Source organism: Pimephales promelas, chromosome 10 (assembly GCF_988280905.1).
Source record: "Pimephales promelas chromosome 10, fPimPro1.hap1.1, whole genome shotgun sequence".
In the NCBI taxonomy this organism is placed as follows: domain Eukaryota; kingdom Metazoa; phylum Chordata; class Actinopteri; order Cypriniformes; family Leuciscidae; genus Pimephales; species Pimephales promelas.
The window spans coordinates 23,123,085-23,144,834 of NC_142778.1; the positions used below are offsets into that span (position 1 = coordinate 23,123,085).

The 21,750-nt window shown below is 38.7% G+C and overlaps 1 protein-coding gene across 2 annotated transcripts in view; it reads left to right on the forward strand.

Moving 5' to 3' along the window:
- The window catches only part of sema3ab (sema domain, immunoglobulin domain (Ig), short basic domain, secreted, (semaphorin) 3Ab), a 113,844-nt gene that overhangs the window by 26,021 nt on the left and 66,073 nt on the right, over nt 1-21,750 (forward strand). Inside the window, exons 2-3 of one of the 2 annotated variants that reach the window (XM_089116327.1) lie at nt 190-400; nt 5,346-5,396. The gene's annotated coding sequence lies outside the window, so the exon portion shown is untranslated. The remainder of the gene's footprint in view (nt 1-189; nt 401-5,345; nt 5,397-21,750) is intronic. The other variant, XM_089116328.1, reaches the window with a different exon arrangement.

The following is a 21,750-nucleotide window of genomic DNA, read 5'->3' on the forward strand; positions in this document are numbered from 1 at the left end:
ATCATATTTCCTCCTCCCTCTCATTTCCTTTTTACTCATCACATGCCCTAACTCCCTCTTCTGACTTTTTCATACAATAATTTGTAATTTCCCCTTTTTTTTACTAGACCCTGTAAAGTCACAAATACAGTACTGTGCAAAATTCATATAAATATTGAATACATTCAGATGTCCACCCTGTGCCGACAGGAGGAACAAGAAAAGACCGCACAGGCCATCATGCTGTTCCGCAGATAAAAGGTCATCGACTGAAGCCTGATGGTCCGGTACAGGAAGCCCTCAGCAGGATACTACAGTAACCCTGGATGATTCATGCTACTGTTGTCAAGGCAACTTAGCCTTTTCCTGTGTTAGGATATCCTGTGACCGAGGTGGAGGGATGGGAGAGAACATATGACAGGTATTCACTGGTGGATCAGTTTTTTTTTTTCTGTAGAAGGTGCTTACTTTAAATTTGCAGAAATGTTTGTTTAATTTACAGAAGTACACATAAAAATGAAAATTCTGTCCTTATTCAACGTCATGTTATTCCAATTGGGCACATCCTTTCTACCTCTAACTCAACAATACTTTTTGGTGATTGTTATCCATTTTAGAGCTTGACAGTCGCTTTGAACTTATGTGCATTGTTCAGATTTTCTCTTTTTGTGTTCCACAGAAAATATTACCTACATGTTTGGAGGGTTAGCAAATAATGACAACATTTTTATATTTTGGGAGTACAAGTATTGACACGAAAGTATTTGTATGGTGAATAATGAGTCTTTTCAATCATGTGGTCATAGAACAGTAAAGCCTTGTTCATCAGATACTATGTAATACCGCTGATCTTCGGAAGTGCATTCAATAAACACACATCGCAATGATGGTTCCTTATTAGACCTATATGTACTATGTTATTGGACAGTGCAGCCCTGAAGCAGCTCTTATTTCCCATCATTGATTGCCTGACTTCCTGCAATAATAAACAGAGCAATCGCTCCGGATGGAATATAGGAGGATATCGGGGTTTTTTGTTTTCCTTTTCACATGCTGTTTTTGTGTAATCACTCGCATATGGGCTGATAAAATATCTAGTGTTCCTATTCCTTGAAAAATGTGAAGGACAACAAAACCTTTAAATGCTTAAAGGGATAGTTCACCTAAAAATGTCATCAATTGCTCACCCTGTATTTGTCATTCCAACCCTTTGTTACTTTCCATATTCTGTGGAGCACAAAAATATATATTTGCCTTTTTCTTTAGTCAACATCCATCCATCCACCCATCTTGTTTTTTTTTTTTTTTTCTAAAATGTTCTTCGTATAGGCTTGGAATCATATGATGAGGAGTAAATGATGACAGAATTTGTTAATCTATGACTATTATATGAAGGACTAAAAATGACAAAAGGAAAAATAAATAAATAAAAGTAAAAATAAATAAATAAATGCAATAAATATAGTGAAAATAAATACATTTTTGTAATATAAATGGCTATTTCTGCATTTTTACATGTATTTATCTATTTATTGATCTTATTGCTCTAACCAATCCTGCTTCAGACTGATGTTGGCACCCCCCACTCATTTAGGCACAGGGAAAAATAAATGGTAATAAATAAATAAATTCAGAAATGTGGAAATACATAAATAAATAAATGTAGTAATGTGGAAATTCATAAGTAAATATATGTAGAAATAAATAAATATATGTAAATAAATAAATATATACATAAATGTATAAATAAATCTATAAATACATAAATAAATGCATAAATAAATAAATAAACACATGTAAAATACAGAAATAGATATTTATATTACCAAAATGTATCTATTTTCACTATAGTTCTTCATCTATTTATTTATTTATTTATACTTTTATTTATTTATTTATTTATTTATTTTTCCTTTTGTCATTTTTAGTTCCTTTTAGTTCAGTCAATAATTGGCATTTTCACCAAGGGCTGCTGGCTCAATGAATCACAGGGAAAATGCCATTGCATGCAAAACTTGAGTAAAGTTGAAACTAAATTTAAATTCCCTGGCCTGTTGCATGTCTCATGAAGGTTAAATGTTAAGGTGGAGAAGGACACATATATTTTAGACTGCAGATATGAACTATTAAAAAAGGAAATGCATTTCCTCACAGGCTGACAGCTCTTTAAAGTAATCCAAATCGAATGACCCCAGGTTATGCTGCTTGTGCATAGAAATGCCCTTCAATCTAGAATCAGGACTATTAGTTGAGGAATGCTTTTTTTTGTGTGTGCCTGTTTACAAGTCAAGGTTACATGGTCTGCCACAGGAATGATGGATGTTTTTGGGTAGAGAAAATTGCATATTCATGTTAATTTAGTGTTGCCGCACTAATTCATATTAATATTGCGAGGGTGCTGAAAAATTCCAAACATTTTCATCCAGAAAAATAATTTCCTGCCCATTTTTTTTCCCTCGTTCATTATGAGAGCCGCAGGAGAGGTCATGTCCTTGTGTATGCAGTTTTAAATCGATACAGGAAATGACCCTGAGAGAATTCGGAGTGTGTGTTTCTGTGTAGACCAAATGTGTGTTTGATTAAACTATACATAAAACTCTTTCAGTCTTACTTTTATAAATGACATCAAGTCAGATGTCCTTTTCTTATTTCCAGGAGTAATCTGTTTAATAAAGCTTTAATGATATTTTGTAGACTAGCTCTGCAATTTTTGCAATAGACTGTTCTACGACTCCATAAAAATGCGGTGTGGGGTGGGGGATAGATGATGATGTGTTTGTTTACTGTGGCTAAATATGATAACTTCAGTATATTTTTCTCAGTAAACATTTTCTGAAGGAAATCATTTCCCCCAGTGGCTGTAATGAAAAATGAAAAGACTGTTATATGATTTTTTTTTTTTTTTTTTTTTTTTTTAAATGAGCTTGCATTGATTAAAAGGATCAGGTTCAAGGCTTGGAAAGTAATCAGAAGCTCAAACTTTCCCCACAAGCCTGTAAGGTGCCAGTAGCCATGAATAGCTTGAAGTCAATCATTTTGAATAAAAAAGGCCTTGTTTGTAATTGTGAAAAAATAAGATATTTTATTCTTTTCTGAAACACAAATTATGATGATTAACATAATGTGTGGCTACTTTTGAGAAATTTTGACTGTACATTTAATATACTACTTGTGCCACATTGCAATGGACTGAAGCCAAATCAGGTCTTCTGAAGCCAAATCAGGCAATGACTGGGCCTTGGGGGTGCGTCCCCTAAAATGTTTGTAGTAAAAGTTATAACTGTATTAAATGAGATTATGAGACTGTTTTAAATATTTTTAATATACAAATAAGGAATGTTGAAAAGAGTGATACTTTGAAACTAAACCGCCAGTAAGAGGTGGCATGCGGTCATATTAATGAGCGAGTCATTGAGTCATTCATTTAAACGAATCGTTCAAACGGCCGATTTATTCAGAATGAGGCTGTTTTATATTGGGTAATTGAATCTTTGACTCGAGAGATTAGTTCAAAATGCTGATTCGTTCAGTAATGAATCATGGGTGAGTGTTGCTTTGAGATGCGCTGTTGTTTGGAACTGTTTTCACTGCTGAAACAGAAGGAAAACAGTCATAATTTGCGCCTAAAAATGCAAGTAGCCTAACTTATAAGCTTTTAAATGTTTGTCTATTGAACTTATGAAATGTAAATATCGGTTTCAATTGTGATAGCATTTAGGAAAACAGCACTCGAGGTCGTGTAGGCTATATATATATATATATATGAAGAGTTCAGATGCAAAAGCCTCTAAATGCCATTTGAAATTTTCTTCTTTAATGATGATTTTTATGAAACCTGTATATTTAAGTTCAGTAATTTCACTTAAATAACAATTAATAGGTAATTATCATTGCCATTTAAGTGAAATTACTGAACTTAAATATACAAGTTTGATAAAAATCATCATTAAAGAAGAAAATTTCAAATGGCATTTAGAGGCTTTTGCATCTGAACTCTTCATATATATATATATATATATATATATATATATACATACACATACATGTATGTTTTTTCATGTTTTATATATTATAAATAACTGAGCGAGCCTCAACAGCGCAACTGTCTGGACTTCGTGCATTCGGCTAATAGCTGCCCTGATTGCTGCCTCGCGCTAGTAAATAAATTAATTAATGTTAAAAATATGAAATGTCACTAAAGACCTATAATTTTTCACAATTATTTTTAATGTTAAAATATTTGTCGGAGACCCCCCAAAATCCAAAAATAAATTCTTATGGGGGTTCCCTAATGACCCCCCCCCAGACCCCCCTCATTTCGAACCCTGAGCCAAATGATAGCTGTGTGACAAACAGGCTAAACTATTTAAGTTGTTTTTACATCAAATCTTATTTTTTTGATTAACTAAAATACTAAGAGATGCTTATTGTTCCCAAATAAGACATTTTGAATAAATCAAAATTATGATGATTTTCAATATCAGTTGCATTGGTTATACTGGAGCTCTGTGCAGTTGTTATGGCTGACCGACAAGAAGTGGGCGGTTATTTCGTTTTTTATTTTTATTTTATTTTTTTACTTTTGTTCTACATCCAATGGCAATTTTTAAACAATATAAATTTTATTAAGAATACATAAAGTTCATGTCATTTAAATATGCTCTCTATTGTCCTGACCATGCTCAAGCAATAAAACACTTTTGTGTTCCAAGGAATAGGAATGCTTAACTTGGATGCGTCTCCACTCAGCTCTTGGAGCTGAATGATTTTATGCGTAACATTCTAGATGATGGACCCTGGGATCTTTGGAATATATTTATTGCAATTCTTTAAGGAAACAATGAAAATTGATATAACACACTCAAGTCAACTGGACCCACTCTGTCTGACTTTCATGCTAATCACTACACATTTCCTTCCGCCCCCCCTTCAGCAAGCAGACTGGCCTTTCAGACGAGCCCTCACCTGCAGAGTCTGGCTCCCCGGAATTGCACTCTCTCCAATATTAAGCAATGTTATTGTAAATGCGATGTATCAAATTATTATTTTGGAATGATTGCGTGCATTTCTGCCGAGCTCAATTCGCACCTCCCCTCTACTCATGCACAAACACACTAAGGGGTTGATATTAATCCCAAGATCAAGAGAGTCTTGACGTCACCGTGTACTCAGGTGGGGTTACACCATCATCAGCCCTTGAGACCTGCAGCCTTGCGCCCAATTTAGAGCTGTAACTAGGAGGGTCCCCTCATCTATTTTGTGTGTGTGTGTGTGTGAAAGTGAGAATGGGTGTAGCATACACAACTACCATCAGACACAATTTCATAGGCTTTACTCTCATCCAGGTATATGTCTCGTTCTCACAGGATATTGGATGGTGTATCTCAGGTCCCAAGACTCCTCTGCCAACATCCACTGTGAGTTAAAACCCTCTGATTCCCCCAATTTATAATAATTCTACTGTTTTATGGGTTTGTTAAATTACGTAGCTTTAGTTTGATTTGTCTTTGTCTGAGAAGTATTGTCCCGGTAACAAGACTGTGATGGTTGCAGATGTTGATCGCACAGAGAATATCCGAGATTTGGTGAATCCAGCTGTTATGAAGGTTGATGATGCAGGGATATTCAGACACAAGCCCTGCAGGCAAGTTATTGCCCTTGTGCAATATCATAGCTCAGATGGAAAAGCAATACATTAGTAGTAGTATTTATAATAAATAGAGACCTGTGAGAGATATAGTTCTACTATATTTTGAGAGAACTGATGATTTAGTATCCAATGAAAAAGTCTACATTCTGGATTTTACCGAAAAAGTCACATAAATTGCAAAATCTGTGAACAGCATGTAACTGTAAAAGTTTTTTTTTTATTCTAATACTTAGTTTGAGGAAATATTGGCTTTACCAATGTTTATGTTACATCAGATCATTCACTCTAGAGCTTGGCTATTGTATATTGCATAACAGTTAACTGCATCCACTGTAATTGATACAGTGTGTTCACCGCAATATATTAGAAAAATAGTTTGTAAATAAATTAGTACAACTAAAAGAATTGGTTTGTTGATGGACATGCACTTGTTATTGATGATGGTGAGGAATTAGTTACAGTTGCAACATCTTATGTACCTCATACTGAGCACCGGTAGTGTATCTCTGAGAAACGTCCTGCTCAATTCGTCCTTGCGATAGAGGTTCGGGTTGAATAACGAGTTCTTCCAGTCTTTCATAATCGGAGTCGCGCTCGCATTGATATGGTCAAATCGACGTGATTGTTCGTTACTGTGTCTAGTTTACAGTGTAGGAAGCCTCAGGACAAGCAGAGCTGACACGGCAATGGGCATTTTTGTTTTTGACGCACGCGCTGTACGCGGTAGGCCAATCAAAACAGACTGAGCTGTCTGGCCAATCAGAGCAGAGTAGCTTGCGGAAAAAAGCGATTTAGAGGATGACGAGTCGTTTGAGATTCATTGAAAAAGTGATGATGTGCAAATATATATTATGAGGAAATTAAACAGTTTTTTTTTTTTTACCTTTGATGCATCTAAACATGTTGTTGGAGACTCCACAACAACATTAGGATACTTTAAAATAGCATAATAGGGGCCCTTTAACAACATCAGCTTTGCGTGAATACATTTAAATCCCTTTAGATATTCATCCTTGTTTTCGCATGGGCCGGTTGCAGTCTCCTTTTTTCTCTAGCCACTCCGAGGTCCGAAGTCTTTTGGATTTTACAACGGGTGAATCACTTGTCACTTGTGATTATCGTTTGAATCTTTCTGGATCTGCCATCAAATTGATAAGTTTAACTATATCGCCCTACAATCCATCGCGCTCTTTAAGATCACTAAATTCGAGGCTTCTGGTCATTCCTAGGATATCCAGATCCACCAAAGGAGGGAGAGCATTTTCACATTTAGCTCCACTCTGGAATAGCCTTCCTGATATCGTTCGTTGCTCAGACTCGCTCTCCCAGTTTAAAACTAGACTAAAGACGCATTTATTTAGCCTGGCATTCATATACATTTTTTATCTTACAGTTACTGTAAATTTGGCCTCTAGTTCATAAACGCCAGAGGAGAACTGGCCCCCGACTGAGCCTGGGTTCTCCCAAGGTTTTTGTTTCTCCATTGGGTCATCTGATGGAGTTTTAGGACACCATCGGGTCACTTGATGGAGTTTTTTGGTTCCTTGCCACTGTTGCCTTTGGCTTGCTCAGTTGGGGATATTCAAATTAAATGACCCATCATACCATTGATCAGCTCTACCAATCTTGATTGTCTTTTTTTTCATGAATAAACAAACACTGTTATGTTGTCTTGATTGATACTGTGAAGCAGCTTTGATACAATCTCTATTGTGAAAAGCGCTATATAAATATATTTGACCTGACTTGACTTGATATTAAGTGCTGTGAGAAAAGGCTATAAATCTCCACCTCCAACATCTTCACACGCAATAGCTGACTAGCCGAAACTCCTCCTTTATGTGTACAGATGTGACGTAATGACGCAAAGACATGCTCGAATCTCCCGCGGAAATCCACCAGTAACACTTCAATTAAAAAACAGTATTACAAGCTTAACATTTTGAATCAAGCTAAGCCGAGCAGATAGTTTTGAACACTGGCTGGTTATGAACTTGCTCAAAAAAAAAAAGAAAAAAAAAAAAAAAAAATTGGGATAATAATGTTTACCCCAAAAAGTTACGGACTGCAGCTTTAATCTAGGTTAATGTTATAAAAAAGTTCTATTATTCATATTTTATGATACATTAAAGTTTCATTTATTTATACAACTTAAGATTTAAAAATAGTTTTATTATCCATATCTAATGTGGAAATTAATTAGATTAATACCTCAGAATTATTGTATTATTTTCATTGTTAGTTTGTGATACATAATGCATTAACTAATGTTAAGGAATGGAACCATATTGTTACAAGTCTAAAATAAAAAATTTTCATGTATTACATTTAATAATTTTGACTGATGTGTTAATAGGGTTTTTTTTTATAATATATTTTATGATAATATACTTTACCTCTTTAAGTGTGTGAGAAATGAAGAAAGTGAAAATAGATGAACTGCTCTCAATGCATATGTATGAGACCATCTTTCTTAGATGCTTTTTATTGTTCAAGATAATTGTGCAATTTATATCACGCCATGTGACTGGAAAAGAGCAGGACTTTGTTCAGCCACCACGCATATTGAATGGTAATGTAAATGCCATGGTGATTATCTTATTGAGCGATGGTTTTTGCTGACAGACTGTAGGATGGTTCTATGTGATCATCTTATTCCAGAGGGACTAGTTAAGGGTGAACGTCCTCACTTGTGCCTGCTGGCTGAATTCTGGGCCATTAGGCAGAAATACATATCTACCAGCTGTTCAGATGTTTGAATGTGCGTATCACTGCAAGGTTTTAATGTCCATCATTCCCTTTGTGCATTTCTTTTTAATTAAGAGCGAAAGACAGTTGTTAGTAGAGCTGTGGAGATATGTCTGACCTTGCTTTCTGAGGGCTTAATGTTGACAAATGTCCCATTCGCCTCTTTCAACACAGTCTGCCTATAAAGCGCTGCTCCGGCAGATAGCTATCTGGGGATTTGACTGTACCAGTTTTCAAAGACTTCACAAAGACTTTATATCCTCGTTGTTCTTACAGAAGCGAGGCTACACAACAATTACTTTGCAGAATAGCACAAATACATTTAATTTTGTTGGACAATGCTTTTATGTGTAAATTTTTTCTAAAAAATTTAACTCGATTTTGACATTTTCAGATAAAAATGTCCCTATGATTCATTCCATACAATTCACATTTGCTAACGTGTTTTATTTCCTATGCATTGCTAGAGTGCTGTATTGTAGCTGCCACGGCTTGCTAAGTTGTTTTGAGGGGTTTCCATGGAGTTTCTAGAACTTGTGTCGTTGCTAGGGGTTGCTAAGGTACTTTTTAGTTCCTAAGTTGTTGGTTGTTTTCTGGGATTTGCTAGCTGGTTGCTAAACTGTTCTGGGGTGCGTTTCCCGTACAACGACGTAGTTCGCTGATTCACTACCATAGTATGATGCATCGTTGGAAAAATCAACGACGTAGCTAGTCACGACTATTTCCCGAAACCCACTGTCGCAAAGTATCGTTCAACCACGTTGGTTTCGGACGTGGTGGAGTAATACCTACTTTTAATGAAACTGTTTGAGATCCAATTAATGCTAGATTTGTTTTATATAAATTACAGACATGTCATCTGAGGACTAAATAAATAAAATTAAATAAATAAATTAGTAGAGCACGTTCGCACATGCACACTCTTCAAACACGCTACTTTAAATCTTTCGAAAAACTAAAAGACGTAAATTCCATTCGTATGTATTCTAAATAAAAGACACCGATTGTACTGAATGTCAGCTTGCTTATTTTGCTCAAGATAAGGATTTATTACCTCAAAATGTCATGCAATATAGAAACGATGCATCTAACCACAGGTCGAGAGCTGCCGTTCAAACCACACAACTTTGCGATGCTGTTTGCGAATGTTTGTTGGAGCGATGGTTTCGGGAAACACTGAATCGTTGAACTATGCTGATAACGACGGAACTTGCGACCATAGTTGGCTAACGATGCTTTCGGGAAACTCACCCCTGAGTGGTTTAATGGGAGTTGTTACATTGTTTTTGGTGGTTGCTAAGATTCTGCATAGTTTCCTGGGAGATGCTATTTGGGTGGTTGCTGAGGTTCTGAGTGATTTCTGAGGAGTTTATATGGTTACTAAGTGTTCTGGGTGTTTTTTAAGGAATTGTTTGAGAATGTTGTGGGTCACGGTGGTTGATGGCGTTGATAAAGTTTCTCATAGTTTTTAGGGAGATTCTAGAGCCTTTCTGTTGAAGGTTGGTTGCTAAGGTTCTGAGTGGTTTCTGAGGAGTTGTTAGAACACTCTGGGTGGTTACTAATATTCTGCATAGTTTCTTTCTAGGAGTTTTCTAGAACATTTTAGGTGGTTGTTAAGCAGTTACCAAGCTTCTGAGCTATTTCTAGGAAGTTACTAGAACAGGGTTTCCGCGGGGTCTTAAAAAGTCTAAAATTCTGAACTTTAAATTTAAGGTCTTAAAACGTCTTAAAGGGTTAGTTCACCCAAAAATGAAAATTAAGTCATTAATTACTCACCCCCATGCTGTACCAACCCCGTAAGACCTTCGTTCGTCTTCGGAACACAAATGAAGATATTTTTGATTAAATTTGAGAGCTGTATAACTACCACATTGGCTCCTAAGGGACTGCCTCTTGACGGCCCAGAAAGTCAATGAAGAAAATGTTTAAATATCCCAAGTGACTACCGTGGCTCAACTATATGTTTATCAAGCGACGCGAATACTTTTTGTGCGAAAAAACAAACACAAATAACGAGTTTATTCGACTATTTCTTTTCTTCCTTGTAGGCCAGAAACGAGACTTCCTTAGATTTCCACGACGCATGCGCGAGATTTGCGATCTGCTTACACTACTTCAGATCGCAATTCTCGCGCATGCGTCGTGGAAATCTAAGGAAGTCTCGTTTCTGGCCTACAAGGAAGAAAAGAAATAGTCGAATAAACTCGTTATTTTTGTTTGTTTTTTCGCACAAAAAGTATTCGCGTCGCTTGATAAACATATAGTTGAGGCACGGTAGTCACTTGGTATATTTAAACATTTTCTTCATTGACTTTCTGGGCCGTCAAGAGGCAGTCCCTTAAGCAGCCAATGTGGTAGTTATACAGCTCTCAAATTTAATCAAAAATATCTTCATTTGTGTTCCGAAGACGAACGAAGGTCTTACGGGGTTGGTACAGCATGGGGGTGAGTAATTAATGACTTAATTTTCATTTTTGGGTGAACTAACCCTTTAAAAACGGCCAGATTTTCATCTGAGGTCTTAAATTTGATTTGGTCAGGTCTTAAAAAGATTTTACCCTCGTTCATTTGCCAAAAATCTGGCCGCAAAAAAATATCGAGTCGTAGCTTACAAAGCGGAGCCTTAGAGCAGGGGTTCAAACCGGTTCAAACACGGCGCTCACGTGCTACCATTAGCTTCTGGCTCGATACGAGTTAGCTCGCCAAGAGGCCGTTCACACACCGGGTTTGTGCGCTCAAGTTCATTCAAATATAGGTGCGTGGCATCCGCAGCGAGATTGAAAAATTCTCACCGTTTGCAAACGAACTAAAGAACCAACCAATCACTTAAATTTTAGAAATTTGTGAGTGGTTTCTAGAGTTATGCACCTTAAGTGAACTGGATGATTTCTAAGGATTTTTTTTAACCATTAGGGGGCTTCTTACAGTTCTGAGGTGTTTCCAGGGAGTTGCTAGAGAATTATAGCCATTACTTGGTGGTTACTAAGTTTCTGCACGGTTTCTTGTGAGTTGCTTGGTGGTTGCTTGGCAGTTGCTAATCTGTTTTGGTTTCTAGGGATTTACTAGAGCACTGTGGGTAGTTGATATGGTTCTGTATAGTTTCTAGGGAGTTACTAGAATATGTTGGGTGGTTGCTTGCTAGGGAGTTACCAAGTTTCTGAGCTATTTCTAGCATGTTACTAGAACATTGTGAGTGTTTTCTAGAGTTTTAGAAGGCTACAGTACTTAAGTGTTCTGAATGATTTCTAATGATTTTTCTAACATTGTAGGCGGTTTTGTAGTTCGAGGTCCTTTTAGTGGGTTCCTAGATAATTGTATGTGTTGTAGGGTGTTGATAAGATGCTCAGTGATTTATTGAAGGAGTTAGGAGTTATTGAAAAGGTTGTGAGTGAACCTTTTATGTATGAATTGTGAGTGTTTGATGGTCTGTTGCTGATTCTGCATAGTTTATAGGGCGCAACTAAAGCATAATGGGTGGTTGCTAGGGGGTTGTTAAGCTTCTGATTGGTTTCTTTGGAGAATTTAGAACATTTTGGGTGGTTGCTATGATGTTGCTAATGTTCTTAGTTGTTTCTAGGGAGTTAATTGATGGAACATTGTGGGTTAGAATTTATTAGTTTGCATCAAAGTACAAACATTAACAGTGTACATAATAAATAGAAGGACGTCCATTTGACCACAGAATTCAGACTCTGTGCTTGTGTTTTTCATTCGGAGATTTATAATGCAACTTTACACCTTTCATTAGCTGGAGCTGGCCACTAACATTTGGCCATGAGTGTCTCGCATTGGACACAGCTCTAAATGACGACTTGTAAAACCCAATCGCTTTCGAGGAAGGATGCAATCAAACCATATTTTTAAAAACATGTTACATACTATCTTGTGCTGGGTTTCTAGTCTGGCTACGACCACATGGCAATATGAATTCACAAAATGCCAGAATACCTTATTGGTACAGTAGTTTGTGTCTGTGAACGGTGCTACAGTCTAGTTTGTGTTGCATCATGTAAGTATGGACTCTGAGAACTGAGGGTGGCAATTGGGATGAAATTGTAACTGTCAATTTTCAAATGCTTTTGCAGAGAGAGAGAGAGAGTGAGAGCCTATGTTGCATATTGTGTCTCTTCAAGTTGCTTCAGAGTGAATGGGGTGCCATTAAACTTGCTGAAAACCTTATCTGTTAAGATTGAATCATATTAACAGTCCATAGGTTTGACTGTGTTAAAAAAAGCTCCAAAACTGTCTCAAAAAGCATGTAGCATTTTTTTTTCCTTCTAGAATGTTACCGTACATTTGGTCCCATGAAAGACATATTCATAGCAGTGAATTACAGCGGAATTCAGGGAGCCATTTAAAATGTGGCCTTTGCGAGGTTTATTAGTATTATTCATGGATGTTGTACGCATGGAGTCACTTAAGCTATTCCATGTAATTGCTTCCACTTTTCTTAAATGGCATATGGGTAGTTGCACACATGGGTAATTGATTCGTGACAGGAAAAGACCTGGATTGTTGTAGAAAGTACGCTGCCTGTCTCTCTTTGCTGAAACTTCAGAGTTGTGTTTCTGAACAGTGAGCTAATGACCACTGTGGTTTCTGTCAGGATAGAGGATTGCTTTGAAATGGTTGCTGACAGTTGACCGTTGGTTGAAATTCAGTTCCTAATGAGACTTTGCTTAAGCTACATCATTGTCTCACATGCAATAGTTTCAGTCTTCTTTTCATATCTAATATTGCATCTTACCTTTTCCATTTGTGGTTATGCTAATTATAATGCATAGTCTCTTGCTATATATTAGGCTGTTTATTAACCAGAACAGTGTGTTCATAACAGTATCAGAAAGATTATTTAATTTACTGTGGGTGCGTTGAAGGTACATTTAAAGTAATTATTAAGTTAATAATTGTAACATGTTCCTAATTAAACAACATTTCCATTCTTTTCTCAGTGTGAACATTTATATTTCTCTATATTTCCGTGACAGTTTGTGATTTTTTTTCCCCAACCTCAATAAAAGTATTTCCTCTGCACACGTGTGCCATTAAAAACACAAGCTTTGCCATTGTAGAGCTTTTAGGTCTAGCTGTATCTATAAGGTCATCTTGAGAGAGTGCTCAGGTTTCCATTCTTCCACATTTACAGTCTGCCTGAACAAATGACTTCCTTTAAAACTGCTTACCTGCTCGCCCCACGGCTCCTAAACAATCTACCAAACACAGCCGTACTGCTGGAATGCTTCTGGTGGCCACATATATCCTACATGTGGAATCCTAATGATCTGAACCATGAAGTACATCAAACACCATGATTATATATTTTTTTAGGTCTTGTTGTGGTATTTTTAATAAGGGTAACACTCATTACCAGTCCTAAAAGCTTTTAAATTATGACTGGCTAACCTAGAAAGATTTTAGTAATGGATGTAAAGGTTTTAATAGTCCTATTTGTAATTGCTATGTGGCATGTTTACTTTGGCAGCAACATGCAGTGACTTTTGCACAACCAGGCATTGTCTTTCCTTTTGATAAATGTTATCTACAGAAAATGTAAAAAATTACTTGTATTTATTAATGTGAATTAATGTACATTGAAATAGTAAATAGCAAAAAATATAACCTTTCATTGAAGTAAAATAATTGAAAGTGTGGGGGAAATCTAGCCTTGGAAAACCCAGACAACTTCCGTCAAATTTCGATTTGCTTTGTTAGAAAAAGTTAGAGAAAGTTAGTCTGACAAAGATGTCATTCAAGCCCATTACCAATCCGTCGAAATCGAGACACCAATCAGAAACGTTGGGGCGGGCTTTACACGATGACGACAGCGCTGGGATTTTGAAGCATGTTTTGTCACCTACGTTACAAAGATGGATGCCGCCATCGAACATCACTCGTTTGAATCAGCTATCGCGTCTGTTTTAAGCGATTTGAACGTTTTCTTTTTGTTAAAAACCGAGCAAAGAACAACACTCGGAGATGTTTCTCCCAGCCGCCGCTCTGCATACGTAATCTCCTTCATCACTCTGATTGGTTTTAGGTCTATCCGCGACGTCCGTTGGTGACTCCCCTCTGGAAATGATTTGTCTATGATGCTTTGCCAGACCATAACTCAGTTACAACTGAGAATGGTCTAGTTTAAACCAGGCTAGGGGAAATCACATTATGATTTTTTTTTTCAAACATGTTGGGAATAATTATTTGCCCCCTTTTATTAAATACTTTTTGCAACCTCCTTTTGCTAAGATAACAGCACTGAGGTTTCTCCTATAATACCTGATTATAGAGTTAGGAGAACACCTGACAAGAGATCAGATTCCCAGATCCATGTTAGTGTTTCTTCTCTTCAGTTCACCCCACTCATGTTCTATGGGGTTCAGGTCAGGGACTGGGATGGCCATTGTAGATGCTTGGTTTTGTGCTCTGTGACCCATTCTTGTTTTGATTTTGATGTTTGTTTTTGGATCACTGTCCCTTTGGAAGATCCAAACATGGCCCATTATAAGATTTCTAGCAGAGGTTGTCAGATTTGGATTGTTTATCTGTTGGTATTTGATCGAATCCTTGATGCCATGTATCTGAACAAGAAAAAAAATCTATTGATCACAGACTTTTTACCATAGTATATGGAGAATATTAACACAATTTCAGACAATAAAATATAATAAAATACAATAAAATATCACCAAGTTGATAACATTTGCCCCAAATAAACTTAACTGTAAATATATTTATTAGCTGTTCATATATGGATAATTATTTTAATAGATACTTGTATTCAGTAAGGATGCATTAAATTGATCAAAAGTGACCGTAAAGATTGCAAAATATTTCTGTTTCAAATAAATGGTGTAATTTTTAACTTTCTATTTGTTAGGATGTACCAACGGCCAGAGGTATAAATGAAGTGACAAGGGCAAAAAAAAACACAGTCCAGTGTGGTTTTAATTCCAAAAGGTGCAAAAAGAAAAATCAATATCCATCAGGAATAGGCAAATCTTCAGAAAAAAAAATCAAAAATCATAATACGAAAGAAAATAAATCAAAATTGATTTACATAAACGAATGTCAGTTGGCTATGCCAATATACAGGCCCACAACTACAAACAAGCTTTTACCTCTCCACACCTCTCTCTTCTCCCAAAATGGCTGCCTGTTTTATAGGCCTAAACTCCTCCTATTTTTGGGAAATGCCATTTTAGGGAGAAACCTCTAAATTACAAAGAGGTGACAAGACATAAACAAACAAACTGTCATTATATTTCAACTCTAAATCATACATCATTTATATCCAGTACAATTTAAAGTGCTCAAACCAATAAAGACAATACATATAGGAAGAAAACTTACATACAGGGTTCCCTCCCTCCCCCATGAGGTCAGAATCAGATGGAGTAATCTTCCATGAGCACATGCTAGTTTAAAAATGGCTACTTCCTTGTGTACTGGTTTGGCAAATGAGGGTTGTACTGGAAGGTATGTGTAGCTGTTTGAAATGCATGTTAACTGTGTAGCTGAATGAAATTAAATAATCCCTTGTTGTATAAAGTGTTTTGGTGTTCTTTTCTGTGAAAATGTTTAATCGTCATGTGCTACTAATCATTAAACATTTTAAACACCTAAACTAAAAACTTGATGCACCTGATGGGATGTTACAACACAAACAAAATGGCTACCAACATACAATCACAAAAAGAATTGTGTATTTTGCCAGTATTTAGTTTGCGTGTATGTGTAATGCTGAAACAGTTTGTTGAGTGCGCATACCCAGTCTCAATCCTTTCAAAATAAAAGTCTTGAGTCACAGTCAGTCTGTGACATTTCCCCCTCCTTCTCCAGACACCTCTTGAGGTGTCCTTGAGAGGAAGTCAGCTGTGCAATTTTGAGTCCCAGTCCTATAAAGCACTTCAAAATCAAAAGGTTGAATGGCCAAGAACCACCTTGTGATTCTGGCATTGGTGTCTCTCATCTGTCCTAACCAGGCCAGAGCCCGATGATCAGTCTCTAACCGGAACTTACGTCCAAGTAAGTAATAGCGCAGAGAGTCCAAAGCCCACTTAACAGCAAGACATTCCTTCTCGACTGTTGAGTACTTTGTTTCCCGAGGAAGGAGCTTCCGACTGATATAGGCCACAGGCTTAAGTTGTCCTTGGGCATCTTGTAATAGTACAGCACCAATGCCCTGGTCAGAAGCATCAGTCTGTACCGTAAAGAGTTGTTCAAAGTCAGGACTCTGGAGCACTGGTGCTTTGCATAACGAGTCCTTCAAGTCCCGGAAGGCTCTTTCGCAGTCCGTTGTCCAGTCCACCTTGTTGGGCTGACTCTTCTTAGTTAAGTCAGTCAGGGCAAGTGCCCGGTCTGAGAAGTTCGGTATGAAGCGTCGGTACCAGCCTATTAGCCCCAAGAAAGACCGGACTTGTTTCTTTGTGTTTGGTCTTTCTGCATTCTTAATGGCCTCCACCTTTCCGACTTGCGGCCTGACCACCCCATGACCCAGCACAAAGCCCAAGTACTGAGTTTCCATCTTGGCCAGTGCACATTTGTCAGGGCGAATTGTCAGTCCAGCAGCCTTAATCCGATTTAACACCTCCTTAAGATGTCCCAGGTGTTCCTCCCAACTCTGGCTGAAAATGATGATATCATCCAGGTAAGCTGCAGCAAATGACTCTGTCCCACAGAGTATATGGTTCATCATTCTTTGGAATGTAGCTGGAGCCCCATGAAGTCCAAAAGGAAGTACCTGGAACTGATAATGCCCAAAGGGAGTCTTGAAAGCAGTAAACTCCTTGCATTCTGGTTTCAGAGGAACTTGCCAATACCCCTTGCAGAGGTCTAATGTGCTGAGGTATTTAGCCCTGCCCAGTCGTTCCACCAGCTCATCCACCCTTGGCATGGGGTACGGATCGAACTTACTGACGCTGTTCAGTTTGCGGAAGTCCAGACAAAACCGAAGAGAGCCATCCTTTTTGGGAACCAAAACAATAGGACTGCTCCACTCACTAGTGGATGGCTCTATCACTCCCAGTTCCTGCATGGTGTTTAGCTCCTGCTTCATTACTGACAGTAGTCGTTCTGGTACACGGTAGACTGGCTGGCGAATGGGTTTGGGATCTTTTAGGATGATGGAGTGAGAGACTAGGTTTGTCCTACCGGGTGTATCCATGAAGAGCTGATCAGGCAAGCACTCGGACAGTTGCTGTCCTTGCTCCTCGCTCAGATGTTCTAGGCTCAGTTCACTCTTGCCTTGCCGACCAGGGATGTACTGCTCTTCGACCTCCTCCTCCTCCTCCACTGCTTTCACAAACAGGGCGTTGTCAACCACTGAGTCTGTTGCACCCCGTACAGGTTCTGCTGACTGAGCCCGCGGATGCCATTTCTTAAGCATGTTGATGTGGAAGATTTGAAGTGGGTGGTTCCTTGAGGGAATTTCAATTTCATAAGTCACTGGACCTACTTTCCGCTTGACTTCGTAGGGGCCCTGCCACTTTGCCACCAGCTTATTCTCTGATGTGGGTAACAGTAACAGGACATCCTCACCAGGTTGAAAACTGCGTGTTCGTGCTGCCTTGTCATACCATGCTTTCTGCTGGGCTTGTGACTGTAGCAGATTCCTTTGAGAAAAAGCAGTGGTCTTTTGTAGTTGCTCTCTCATCTTGATGATGTAGTTAATGATGTTTTGCTTACTGGGCCTGTCTATGTCTTCCCAGCTCTCTTTCAGCACATCCAAAGGTCCTCTAACAGGGTGGGCATAAAGGAGCTCAAAAGGTGAAAACCCTGTTGAGGCCTGTGGTACCTCTCGGTAGGCAAACAAGAGAAAGGGCAGCCACTTATCCCAGTCCTTGCCCGTTTCAGAGACAAATTTCTTGAGCATTGCCTTCAGGGTTTGGTTAAACCTTTCCACTAAACCATCCGTCTGTGGGTGGTAAGGAGTGGTTCGTACTCTCTTAATCCCTAACAGCTGATATACTTGTTGTAATGTGCGGCTCATAAAGTTGGGACCTTGGTCTGTGAGGACTTCCTGAGGTATGCCTACTTGTGAGAAGAATTTTATGAGTGCTGAGGATATTTGCTTAGCAGTAACTTCTCTGAGTGGGAACGCCTCAGGGTACCTCGTTGCATAGTCACAAATGACTAAAATGAACCTATTCCCTGCCTGGCTTCTCTCTAAAGGGCCAACAATATCAACTCCAATTCTCTGAAAGGGCGTGTCAACAACGGGTAATGGTATAAGCGGAGCATGAGCAGGTGTGCGACCAACAGTAAGTTGACATTCAGGGCATGTTTTGCAATACTCTTTAACATCACTGTACATTCTTGGCCAATAAAACCTCTTAGCGATCCGCATGAATGTCTTCATAAACCCCAAATGGCCTGCCCAGGGAATTGAGTGTCCCATTGCTAACACCTCCCTCCTCTGTATCTTGGGTACAACCAGCTGTGTTCCCTCCTCCTTACTCTCTCTGTACAGGAGTCCGTTTTCTAACACATATCGCTCATCTGACAAAGTGGTAACCCCTTCCTTCTCGCTAACATGCTGAAAACAATCAGCTAAGGTGGGATCCTCTTGTTGGAGCTGTGCTAGATTGTTATGAATGACAATATCTGTCTCACACAGTTCAGGTTCCTCTGTCCGTATTCTCGCTGTTTCTGAGGTCTCCATTACTTTTTCTACCCATTCTCTACGCTGCTGCATTCTGGCTTCCTCAGTAGGTCTGGATTCTCCTAACACCTCCTCTGAGCAAAAAGGCATCATCTGCAGAGCTTTAACAGTTTCTGATGATGGGATAGATTGTACTTTCTGCTTGGCCTGAGCCCTTGTCACTACACCACACCATGCTGTTCCCTGCACCAATTCGGCCAAAACCGGAAAATCTGTACCTAACAGAACAGGATATGGCAAATTCTGGGCTACTCCAACTTTCATCAGGTATGGCTGGTTATGCACCTCAATATAGACTTCAGCTGTAGGCAACTCACTGTTATCACCATGCACACAACAAACAGTCACAGTTTCTTCCTGACTCCAGCTATCTCTGGGTATATATCTGGCTTGTATCAAAGTACGAGCACATCCTGTGTCAACCAAAGCTGAAAGTGGTTTGCCATTCAACAAAACTGTGATAACTGGTTCTGTGTCATGTGTGGGAAATAATGTCTGCACTGGCCTTGGAACATAACAGAGACTAGTTGTGTTCGACTTTTTCAATGGACAGTCTGGCCTAGTATGTCCTGGCTCTCCACAATTAAAACACACAACTGGTTGCTGCACTGTGGGTGGTGATATGGAAACAGGTGATGTGGATTTAGGGTGTGTAGACTTCCGAATCTTAAAATGGCTTTGAGAGATTGAACTCACCCCAGACCCCTCAGACTTACCCTTAGAATATGGTAGTATGCCTGCATAACAGAAGTTTCCAGGTCCCCTCCTTGCAGCAATGTAGGTCTCTACTAGGTTAGCAGCTTCGGCAGCAGTGGCTGGGTTATGTTCCCTGACCCAAGTCCTTATATCTGGGTACAGCACCCGCAGATATTGTTCAAGCACGATAACCTCCATAAGGTGATCTTTGCTATTTTGGCTGAACTGGACCCACTTGCAGAACAAGTCCTTAAGCCGTGTATATAATTCTCGTGGTGACTCATCTGCCGGGGTGCTCAAAGCACGGAACCTCATCCGATATGTCTCAGGACTAATCTCATACTTCCTTAGTATAGCTTCTTTAAGCTGGTCATAGTCCTGGGTTTGGGAAGGGTTTAGGGCCACAAAAGCACTCCTGGCCTTGCCTGTAAGTAATGGTATTAGCCGAACTGCCCAGTCTCCCTTTGGCCACTGGTACACAGCCGCCAGTCTTTCAAAAGTGGTCAAGAAATGTTCAATGTCATCAGTGTCCTCAAGCCTAGCCAAACGTGGCTCTTGGTCCAACACCCTCAGCACTGAACCATCTGGAGCTGGAGTTTTACCTCTGCTATGCTCCATATCCATTTGTAATTGGGTGACCTGATGGCTGAGTACTTTGTAGTGCTGCTCTCGCCGTGCTATCTCCCTTTCCTGACGCTCGTCCCGATCTTGCTGGAACTGCATGAAGGTCTTGAACATCTGTGCAAGAGTTGTGATTGCAGCATCCCCTCCAGTAGTCAAGACCTCCTCAGGTGGCCAATTCTCTCCTTGGGTTTCTCCTACTGCACCTAGGTCCTCCTCCCGCACTGTGCCTTCCTCAGGCTTACTTCTCGTTTTAGGCGGCATGTCAGAAGAAGAGAGAAAAAAAAAAAAAAAAAAAAAAAAAAATCCCCACTTGTCACTCGACCGGTACTAATCCCACTTCTTACACCACTTGTTAGGATGTACCAACGGCCAGAGGTATAAATGAAGTGACAAGGGCAGAAAAACACAGTCCAGTGTGGTTTTAATTCCAAAAGGTGCAAAAAGAAAAATCAATATCCATCAGGAATAGGCAAATCTTCAGAAAAAAAAATCAAAAATCATAATACGAAAGAAAATAAATCAAAATTGATTTACATAAACGAATGTCAGTTGGCTATGCCAATATACAGGCCCACAACTACAAACAAGCTTTTACCTCTCCACACCTCTCTCTTCTCCCAAAATGGCTGCCTGTTTTATAGGCCTAAACTCCTCCTATTTTTGGGAAATGCCATTTTAGGGAGAAACCTCTAAATTACAAAGAGGTGACAAGACATAAACAAACAAACTGTCATTATATTTCAACTCTAAATCATACATCATTTATATCCAGTACAATTTAAAGTGCTCAAACCAATAAAGACAATACATATAGGAAGAAAACTTACATACAGGGTTCCCTCCCTCCCCCATGAGGTCAGAATCAGATGGAGTAATCTTCCATGAGCACATGCTAGTTTAAAAATGGCTACTTCCTTGTGTACTGGTTTGGCAAATGAGGGTTGTACTGGAAGGTATGTGTAGCTGTTTGAAATGCATGTTAACTGTGTAGCTGAATGAAATTAAATAATCCCTTGTTGTATAAAGTGTTTTGGTGTTCTTTTCTGTGAAAATGTTTAATCGTCATGTGCTACTAATCATTAAACATTTTAAACACCTAAACTAAAAACTTGATGCACCTGATGGGATGTTACAACACAAACAAAATGGCTACCAACATACAATCACAAAAAGAATTGTGTATTTTGCCAGTATTTAGTTTGCGTGTATGTGTAATGCTGAAACAGTTTGTTGAGTGCGCATACCCAGTCTCAATCCTTTCAAAATAAAAGTCTTGAGTCACAGTCAGTCTGTGACACTATTCATCAAAGAATCCTGAAAAAAAAAAAAAAAACACGGTTTCCTCAGAAATATGAAGCTGAAAATGTAGCTTTGCCATCACATTAATAAAATACTG